At 41.3% G+C, this 9,060-nt stretch overlaps 1 protein-coding gene and 1 pseudogene across 5 annotated transcripts in view; both read right to left on the reverse strand.

Annotated features, from left to right (window-relative positions):
- Nucleotides 1-9,060, reverse strand: part of SMARCA1 (SNF2 related chromatin remodeling ATPase 1) — a 107,844-nt gene that overhangs the window by 6,446 nt on the left and 92,338 nt on the right. The gene's annotated exons all lie outside the window — the stretch shown is intronic.
- LOC102489890 (60S ribosomal protein L13a pseudogene) lies at nucleotides 2,525-3,123 on the reverse strand (annotated as a pseudogene).

Consider the following 9,060-nt stretch of genomic DNA (forward strand, 5'->3'; position numbering starts at 1 on the left):
AGTCGGCTACAAGGGAGTTCAGCAACATAGCCATTACACTAACTGCTGGTCCCTAGATTCTTATAAGTCTTTATCTTCCAGTTTTCTTAGGGTTATAGGGAATGGTTCATGGGGCCTCAAACTGGTTCCATTTCTGTAGTCTGTCTAGTTGTCTCTTTCTCTCACCCTTTTCCTATGCTGAATTAAGGAATTACACTGGAGGAAGCAAAATAGCGCACAAGAGGGAGAGAGGAGATGTAAAACAATGAAGACGACAGATGAGAATAGGAAAATGATAAATGGAAAGCTGTTCTGTAAAGTTAATAGTGTGGCAAAAGTAGAAAAGATATTCTGTGTTCAAACATGTGGGAAATGCTGAATTTTAAAAAGGTTAAACGAGTTTCTTCCTGGCCAGACTTTTCAGAGCTGTGAGCACTCAAATATAGACTGAAAGTGTTGATGGCAGAATCTGGCATCGCCATTTCCAAAATCTGTATGAACACAAAGCCCTTGTTCAGCATACCAACTATTTGCTTACCCTAAAACATGTCTGGTAGAAACCAACTTGGGAAATGCTGTACAGGGTAGAAGTGATGGATGGGTAATATTAGGCTAAGACCAAAGTACAAAGAACCTAGTAACTACAAAAACCTCCAAATGGAACTACCATATGATCCAGCAATTCCACTCCTGGGTATCTAACCAAAGGACAGGAAAACAGTTGTAAAAGCGTTTGCACACCTATATTTATTGTGACATTATTCACGATTGCTAACCAACCTAAATGTCCACAAACAGATGAATGGATGGAGAAAGTGTGGCACATATACTCCTTGGAATACTATTCAGCCATAAAAAACAAGACCCTGGCATTTGATAGACTGACATTTGATAGAAAGTGGACGAACATGGAAGATTTATTCCTGAGTGAAGCAAGTCAGACTATGAAACAGAGACATTGTATGTCTCCACTTAACATATATTGACTGTCTACACTCTATGGTAGAGACTGAAATACTGGAGATCATAAAAGCATTGAAAATTGTTGTGGACACTAGGGACAAAGTGGAAGGAGAGTGGGAGAGGGGAAGAGTGCAGAAAGAGAAATTGGGGGGGGGAATAGAGAAGTAAAACATTTGTGGGACACAGATATAGTTTATTACATGTTGTCGATGAGGTGTATAGTATTCTCAACTGGGCTGGACTGAGGTGTATATCATGCTGGGTAAAGTCTCTTTACAATCTAAATGATGTATAGTGATTGAATGTATAAATAATAATAATCATAATGAAAGAACTGAGGAATTTCACTTCATTGAGTTGACAAAAAGATCTCATTGATGATTTCTGAACAGGAGGAGTAATGTAAACAAAAATGTATCTATATATTAAGAAATCTTCCCTTGATACATTCTCACTAGTAGAAGGTCATAAAATCTTAAGACTCTAAAGAGTAGAAAAGATGTTTTTAAAAATCACTCAAGTATAGGCTGGCTCCACAGTATAGTGGTTAAGGGGGCCAGACCCTAACATGGTTGACTGTGGTTCAATTCTGGCCCCAGCATCTTGAAAAACAAACTGTATGCGTGTGTGTGCATGTCCGAAATACTGACAGGGTGGAGAAATGAAGGAATTGGCATGCCCACACTCCATTAGAGGGCTCTCTTGTGCTCTCTCTCTCTCTCTCTCTCTCTCTTTCTCTCTCTCTCTCTCTCCATTTCTCCCTGGTGAATGCACACAAGCCCACTGGCAATTAATATAATTCAAGCTAATGCTTGAATACCTTCTATTAGGTCCTTGCTAATTAGTTGTCCAGTCTGTCTGAGTTCTTTCAATAATGGGGTACACATTACCTCCAAAGGCCAGCTATTCCATCTTTGGACAAGTTACAAATATTCCCTTATGGAGCTGGCTCTGTGAACTGGTGATTAAGGCATCCAGATCCCACACGGTCAGCCCTGCAGTTTGAGCCCTGGACCCAGGAGCTTGGGAAACACACCAGGTGCATGTGAATGCATGACCAAAACTCCTACAGGATGGAGAAATGGAGAAGGGACTGCAGCAATGAGCATTTTGCATGGTTGGGTGCTTTCTCCCTCTCCCTCTTTGTCTGTCCCTCTGGCCAGCACATGTGCCCTCTGGCTTTTTAAAATGTGTTCCCTATGCAAAACTATCATTTGCTACTTTGCAGTTTGCAGTTTCAAACAACTGGTTCTAATAATAGATGGGACTTTTATATTCACAGAGAACAAGCTGGTTTCCTCTTCTGTATGACAACCCTTCAAATATTTCAAGGCACTTCCCATTCCTCCATCATAATCACTACAGATCCTCAAGTACTGTTTTTTTCTTTTAAAGAATTATTTATTTTTTATTTAACTTTATTTATTTCTTCAATTTGACCAGAGAAAGATGGAGAAAGTGAGAAAGCAAGCTGCCGGGTCCAGGACTCAAACTACAGTTGGCCATGTGGGAGTTCAGTGCTCTTAACCACCATGCCACCTGCTGGCCCAGTCTTTTTTTTTCTTTTAATTTATGTAAGCATAAACAGTCTTCATTGGGATCAGACCAGGAATCCACAGGTCTTGAGGACCTCTGTATATTTGCCAGGTTTCTTCTCCATGTTCTTTTCAGCCTGTTTCCGTAATCTCATGAGCTGTTTATTCTTCTGGTAGCGCATCTCGACCTTCCTTCCTTCTCCTCCAGGGTGGCCATCACTGCCTGGTACTTCCAGTCGACCTTGTGAGCCAGGCACCCCAGGTATGCAAACTTTCTCTGAGGCTTCAGTTGTACAAACTTGAGGGCAGCAGGAACCACCATTCGCTTTTTCTTATCGTAGGGTGGCAGGATCGCGTGGAACACTTTGAGGTAGTCCAGAGCATTCTGGCTGCACTTGGTCTTCTGGGGCAGCACGCCTTGTACAGTCCACCCAGAGATGTGGTTGGGGGTCTAGAAGTGGTAGGGGCCAGGGGACAGATTGATGCTCATCTGCTTATGGACGAAGGCCAGGTACTTTAACCCGTTTCTGTAGAAATTGCCAGAAATGTTGAGCCCTCACAGCACATGACCACCACCTTGTGTCAGCAGCACCTACTTGTCCACAATGGCTATGAGGTGGCCCAGAGGATGGCCTCGGCCATCAAGCACTAGGACCTGCCCCTCTGCCATCTTTGGCAGCTGCCTGGGAAAGTCCCAAGCACCGTTTTGGGCTAAATATCCTTTCCCTTTCTCTATCCTTCATATAACACTTTGGTTTTTTTTTTAGGTTTTTGCCATAGGACCCATGTGTTTGTCAAAGAGATAGAGATAGAGAGAGAGAGAGAGAGAGAGAGATGATTCCCAGAGGAGATGGTTACGTAGCAATCCCTCTACTTTGTTCTCCTCTCAGGATTTTAGTCACATGGGTCCACACACGCATGTGCCCAGCATGATTCTCAAGCTGCTGGGTCTGGGACTTGAACTGTGGTCAGTCATGTGGGAATCCAGCACCTTGACTACTGCACCACCTGCAGGCCCCACATAACACTTTTTTCAAAAGACTGAGCAACATTTCTATCTACCCTTAGTTTTATTATTTTCCTTCCATCTTCCTTACACATCCTTTTAAACCAGGAGTTAGCACATTTTTTTCTGTAAAGAGCCAGAGTAAACATTTTCAGCTTTGCAGACCACACAGTCTCTGTCACAATTATTCAGCCATGCCACTGTAGCGTGAAACAGTCACAGACAATACGTATAGGAATGTGGGCCATGTTCCAATAAAGCCTTACTGACAGACACTAAAACTGGAATTTTGAATCATTTTCACATGGCACAAAACTTCTTTGAATCACCTGTGTAAAAATCATTCTTGGCTTGCAGGTCATACAAAATCCCGTGATGGGCCTCAGTTTGCCAAACCGCTTACATACACACTTGAGACGTACTTTCAACAAAACTGTGCTGACTTGGATACCTGTTTTAACGATCTGCCATCTACATATTCAATGCGAAGTCCTTCAAGATTCAATTTCTGAATACTAGGATGTGTACCTCTACCTTCCATAACTGATGTAGTGTTTGCAGTAAGGGGTGCTGCCCCTCAATGTGTGGCTGAATATCAATCATCCCGGACACTGAGTTCACTTTGCCCCAGTACTCAGCTTCAAAGCATCAATTCAAAAAGCACAGAAAGCATCAGTGGACTTGAAGCGACTTACTGAAAGAGATTAAAGAGGCTCCACATTACATTTCCTATGTACTAAAACCCTAGACACTAAGCCTACTAAGTCTGAATGACAGAGGGTCTGTGCCTGTTATGGCTGAAAGTCAAAGCAGCTGAATGAGCAAGGGCAAAAACAACAACAAAAACAAAAACCACTCCACATTTGTGCCTCTGAATTTGTAGATAAAGTTCTAGAAAGGAAGACTTTTCACTGACTGTTCTGAGTAAAACAGAAGAGGCATTTCTTTCTCCTTTACTCTTTTATATACTCCCTATACTATACCTCGCAGGAAAACAATAGTTTTAACCAATACCTTCACCTATATCCTCTACAGAGTATTTCCCAAGTTCCAAGTCACTTTTGATGTTATTTAATTTTTTTCCATAGGGTGCATATGCACGCCAGAGATGGACACAGAGGGAGAAAGTGAAAAATCACTCCCCGAAGGGATGATCAAACTACAATCGTTTCTCTTCCATTTTCCTCTTGGGATTTTGGGCATACACACATGCGCACACACACACACACACAACATTTTTTTAAAAGGTTTTTAACATAGGGGGTGTGTGCTCACCAGAGACAGACGGAGAGAGGGCAAGTGAGCAATCACCCCCCCACACACACACTTGAGAGGATGAACACACTACAATCCCTTCTCCTTCATTCTCCTCCTGAGATTTGGGGCATGTGTGCACACATGCCCATGCGTGATTTTCAAGCCAACAGGTCAAGGACTTGAACCATAGTCACGCATGTGGGAATCCACTGCCTTAACCACCATGCCACTTGTTGCCCTCCCCCCCACCGTGCCAGCATGTGTTTTTTGTCTTTCGTGGTTTTTGTTTTGTTTTGTTTTGTTTGTTTTTTTGAGGGGAGAGAGTTTTTGCTATATAGCGTGTGTGCTTGCCAGAGAAACAGAAAGTGAGAAATCACCCCCCCCCCAGGGCCACACCACAATCCCTTCTCCTCCATTCTCTTCCTGAGATTTTTGGTATGCATACACATGAAATCAGCATGAATTTCAAACCATCGAGTAAAGAACTTGAACAGCAGTCAGCCATGTGCGAATTCAGCACCTTAACCACTACGCCAACTGCTGCTAACACCCCAAAAAAAAACCCCCCCCCCCCCCCCCCGCCCATGTTTTTTAAGCTGCTCGGCCTGGGACTCAACCACAGAGTCAGTCGTGTGGCATTTAGCACCTTAACCATCATGCCACCTGAAATAAAGTGTATTTACTTTTTCCACAAGTGAGACGGAGTATCAGACAGAGAGACTGTAACCACAACAGAGTCTTGACACCTGATGACCATGTGGGATCCATTCCCAGCTCCAACCAGCCCCAGATCATGGGCATGCACATGCCTGTCATACTCAGGGCGGTTTTTGTACATGAACCAGGGACCTTTCCATATGGGTCAGCCTCAAGAGCATCACCTTTTACCACCGTGCCATCACCTAGCTCTCATTCAGTTACTCTCCAACCTCTAACACACACACAAAAAGCAACGGCAGTCTATAAAAGAATCTTAGGGCCCAAGCATACTGCCAGTTAAGTGGGAGTTAATGCTCACAGAGATGCAGCCCACATTTTTCACACAAGTTTCAAATGTTATGATGCTTATACACAATTGCTGCCACATAAGCATTGGCATTCACAAAATAGTATATCTCCTCCTCGCAAGATAATACCTAGGTGTAAATACTTAAAATGGACTCGTGTTAGTGCATTGTGTTTCAGAGCGTTAGAAAAGTTCAGAGTCCTAAATCAAACACAAACAGCTGCATAATAAAACACCAGAAATTTACAACTGGCTATTAAAATTTATGAATTTGGGACCAGCAGTTGGTGTAATGGCTATGTCACTGGACTCCCATGTAGCCGACCATGGTTCGAGTCCCAGACCCAATGGCTTAAACTCACACCGGGCGCATGTGCGTGCATCCCCAAGATCCCAAGAGGAGAATGGAGGAGAAGGGATTATGGCATAGTCATCCCCCCCGGGGGTGATTTCTTGCTTTCTGTCTCTCTGTCTCTCTCTGTCTTTCTGGCGAGCACATGCGTCCTACAGCTAAAACCTCTCAAGAAAAAAAAAAAAAGACCCTTATGAGTTAATAAACACTGCATAGATGATGGCTAAATAAAGTCTATAATTAGAAAAAGATAGGCTAAAAGAAAGAAAATTAACTCCAACGTGTTGGTATATTTCCTCATGAGTAGCATTCTTTCATTATGAAATGGCCTAGACTATACTTCATAAGCACAAAACATAGTGACAATAGAACAAGTAAGACATTTTTATATTTGATCTTTTTTTTCTGAAGGATCTATAAAAAAAAAATCACTTTCTGACTCGACAGGTAGTTTATAGAAATAGCTTATACAGCTGGCCCTTGGCACAGGAATTAACACTGTGCACTGGGAGCCAGATCTCACACAGCCAACTGTGGTTTGAATCCCAGGCCCATCGACTTGAAAAACATGCCAGGCCTGGGACCAGCAGTTGGCCTAATGGCTATGTTACTGGACTCCCATGTGGTTGATGACAGTTTGAGTCCCAGACCCAGTGATTTAAACTCACACCAGGTGTGTGTGCGTGCGTGCTCAAGATCCCAAGAGGAGAATGGAAGAGAAGGGATTGTAGCGTGGCCATCCCCCCTGGGGGGTAATGTCTTGCTGGGGTTAATGTCTTGCTTTCTGTCTCTCTTTCTGGTGAGCACACGCACCCTATAGCAAAAAACTCCCCAAGGAAAATAAAAAAACATGCCAGGCCTGTGTTGCATGCATGCCCAAAATTCAGATAGGATGGAGAAATAAAGGAAAAAGGATTGTAGCATGACCAGACCCCACTAAGGGGATCTCGATCTCTCTCTCTCTCTCTCTCTCTCTCTCTCTCTGTTTGGGTGCACTTGTGTGCACAAACACATCCCCTCTGGCAATAAAAATAAAATATCTTGTGCTGAGCCAGTAACCTAATTAACATTTACTATTTGCTGATAAACCCACAAAAAGAGAAGTTAATAAAAAGCTATAGCGATGTTTTCTTAAAAGTATCGTTTCCTTCTACAATTCTAACGGGGAATGTCATTTTCTTACTTTTAAATAAGGAACACTTTCATTAATAATAAAGTTGTGATTTGAAAACAAACGGTAGTAATATTAAATTTTTATTACATTGTATACAACAGTGTGATTCTCTCTTTGAGATGTTATCAGAAAAATTCATTTAAACTACTACAAAAGACAGGGTAATTGTAATGACTAATTACTAATACTCAAGTTCAACTCTAAAGCACATGGCTGTAGGCAATGCACACACAGCTACTTGAGCTGGCTAGAAGAAAAAAAGAAAAGGAAAAAAAAAAAACTCCCAGAGGTTAAAAGGTAAGAATTCTTTTTAACTAAAATTAAAAGTCAAGGCAATTCTGCAAAGGATGCAATAAATGGCTATATTCAGAAATGTTATTTATTTCAGTGTTAAATTCTGCTTCCTCTACTTTATGTACTTAGAAGGCCTCGAGATGGTCCAAGGAATTACGATTATACCTTGGGTACTTTTTCCATATGCTATTTGCAGCAAGCTGACTAACGTGCTAGATCTTTTGTACCTCTCTGATTCTTCTCAAATCTCCCAGTCACATTAGTTTGTCACTAAATAAAGAGGATTTATACCCTGACATCCATTCCCTCAGAAGAATGGCAAGACACTCAATGAGCTAGTGTTGGTCAGGGGATTGGCAAACATATAAAAATTGATAAGTAAATACAAAGTGTCATCATTTCTTCTTATAGTCATTGAGTCCAATGCCTTTTATTTCTTATAGCTTTTGAATATCCTTAAACTATAATAAGACCCCATTTTAAGCATTTTTCTTAGAAAGAACATGGTAGGGTGATTCATATGCTCCGAGCTTAAAAATCTTAATTGATCATATCCTTCCTACTTGTTTATATAGTTCAATAGAGATTGATTACTTACTTAAAGACCACACGAGTTCTGAGAAAGAAATCACAATCTTTTTAGCGCAGAGAAATGGAACTGAAACTCATTTTCTCTTTTGTATAGCCAGCATTTTTAAAATGAGAAGAGCCTCAAAGAAACTGTCAACTTTTAGCTGAAGGCTTTCAAAATGAGGAATACTTAGAAATGGAGGTTCGAGCCTTTAAGCACGTTCTAACTGTTAGTTAAGTCAGAGCCATGAATTCAGTACTTTGAGATCTCTGAATAAAATATTGGGCTGTCTGAAAAGTCAGAAAGTTTTTTTTTAGAAAACCATAGCAAAACATGTCATGACTTTTCCAACAACCCAATATAATTAAGATTTTTTACTTTTTCCTAGAAGTATTTCATACTAATGTTAGGTGTCCCTGGGGGAGGGGGGGGGAAGTTATCTTTAAGCAATGTTGTGTTTTTAAGATACCTTTTTAGTTAGCTAAGTTTAATAATTAGAAATTATCTTAATTGGAACACAGTGACACAGTGACACAATTAATCAAATTACATCCTATTTCATTTTTTTAAGAGAGTTTTTTTGCTATAAGGTGCGTGTGCTTGTCACAGACAGACAGAAAGTGAGAAATCGCCCCTGGGGGGGATGACCATGCCACAATTCCTCCTCCTCCATTCTCCTCCTGGAATTTTGGGCACGCAAATACACAGGCCTGGTGTGAGTTTCAAGCTGCCGGGTCCAGGACTCAACCGCCGTCAGCCATATGGGAGTCCAGCGACATAACCATTATGCCACCTGCTGGTCCACATCCTCTCTAATTCAAAAACTGGATTTTTTGTTTTTTTTTTTAAAGAATTATTTAATTCCATTTGTTGTTATTATTATTTTTTAATTTGACCAGAGAGAGAGAGAGAGAAAGGGAAAG

This window comes from Tupaia chinensis, unplaced genomic scaffold, assembly GCF_000334495.1.
Source record: "Tupaia chinensis unplaced genomic scaffold, TupChi_1.0 Scaffold144058_1, whole genome shotgun sequence".
Taxonomy (NCBI): domain Eukaryota; kingdom Metazoa; phylum Chordata; class Mammalia; order Scandentia; family Tupaiidae; genus Tupaia; species Tupaia belangeri.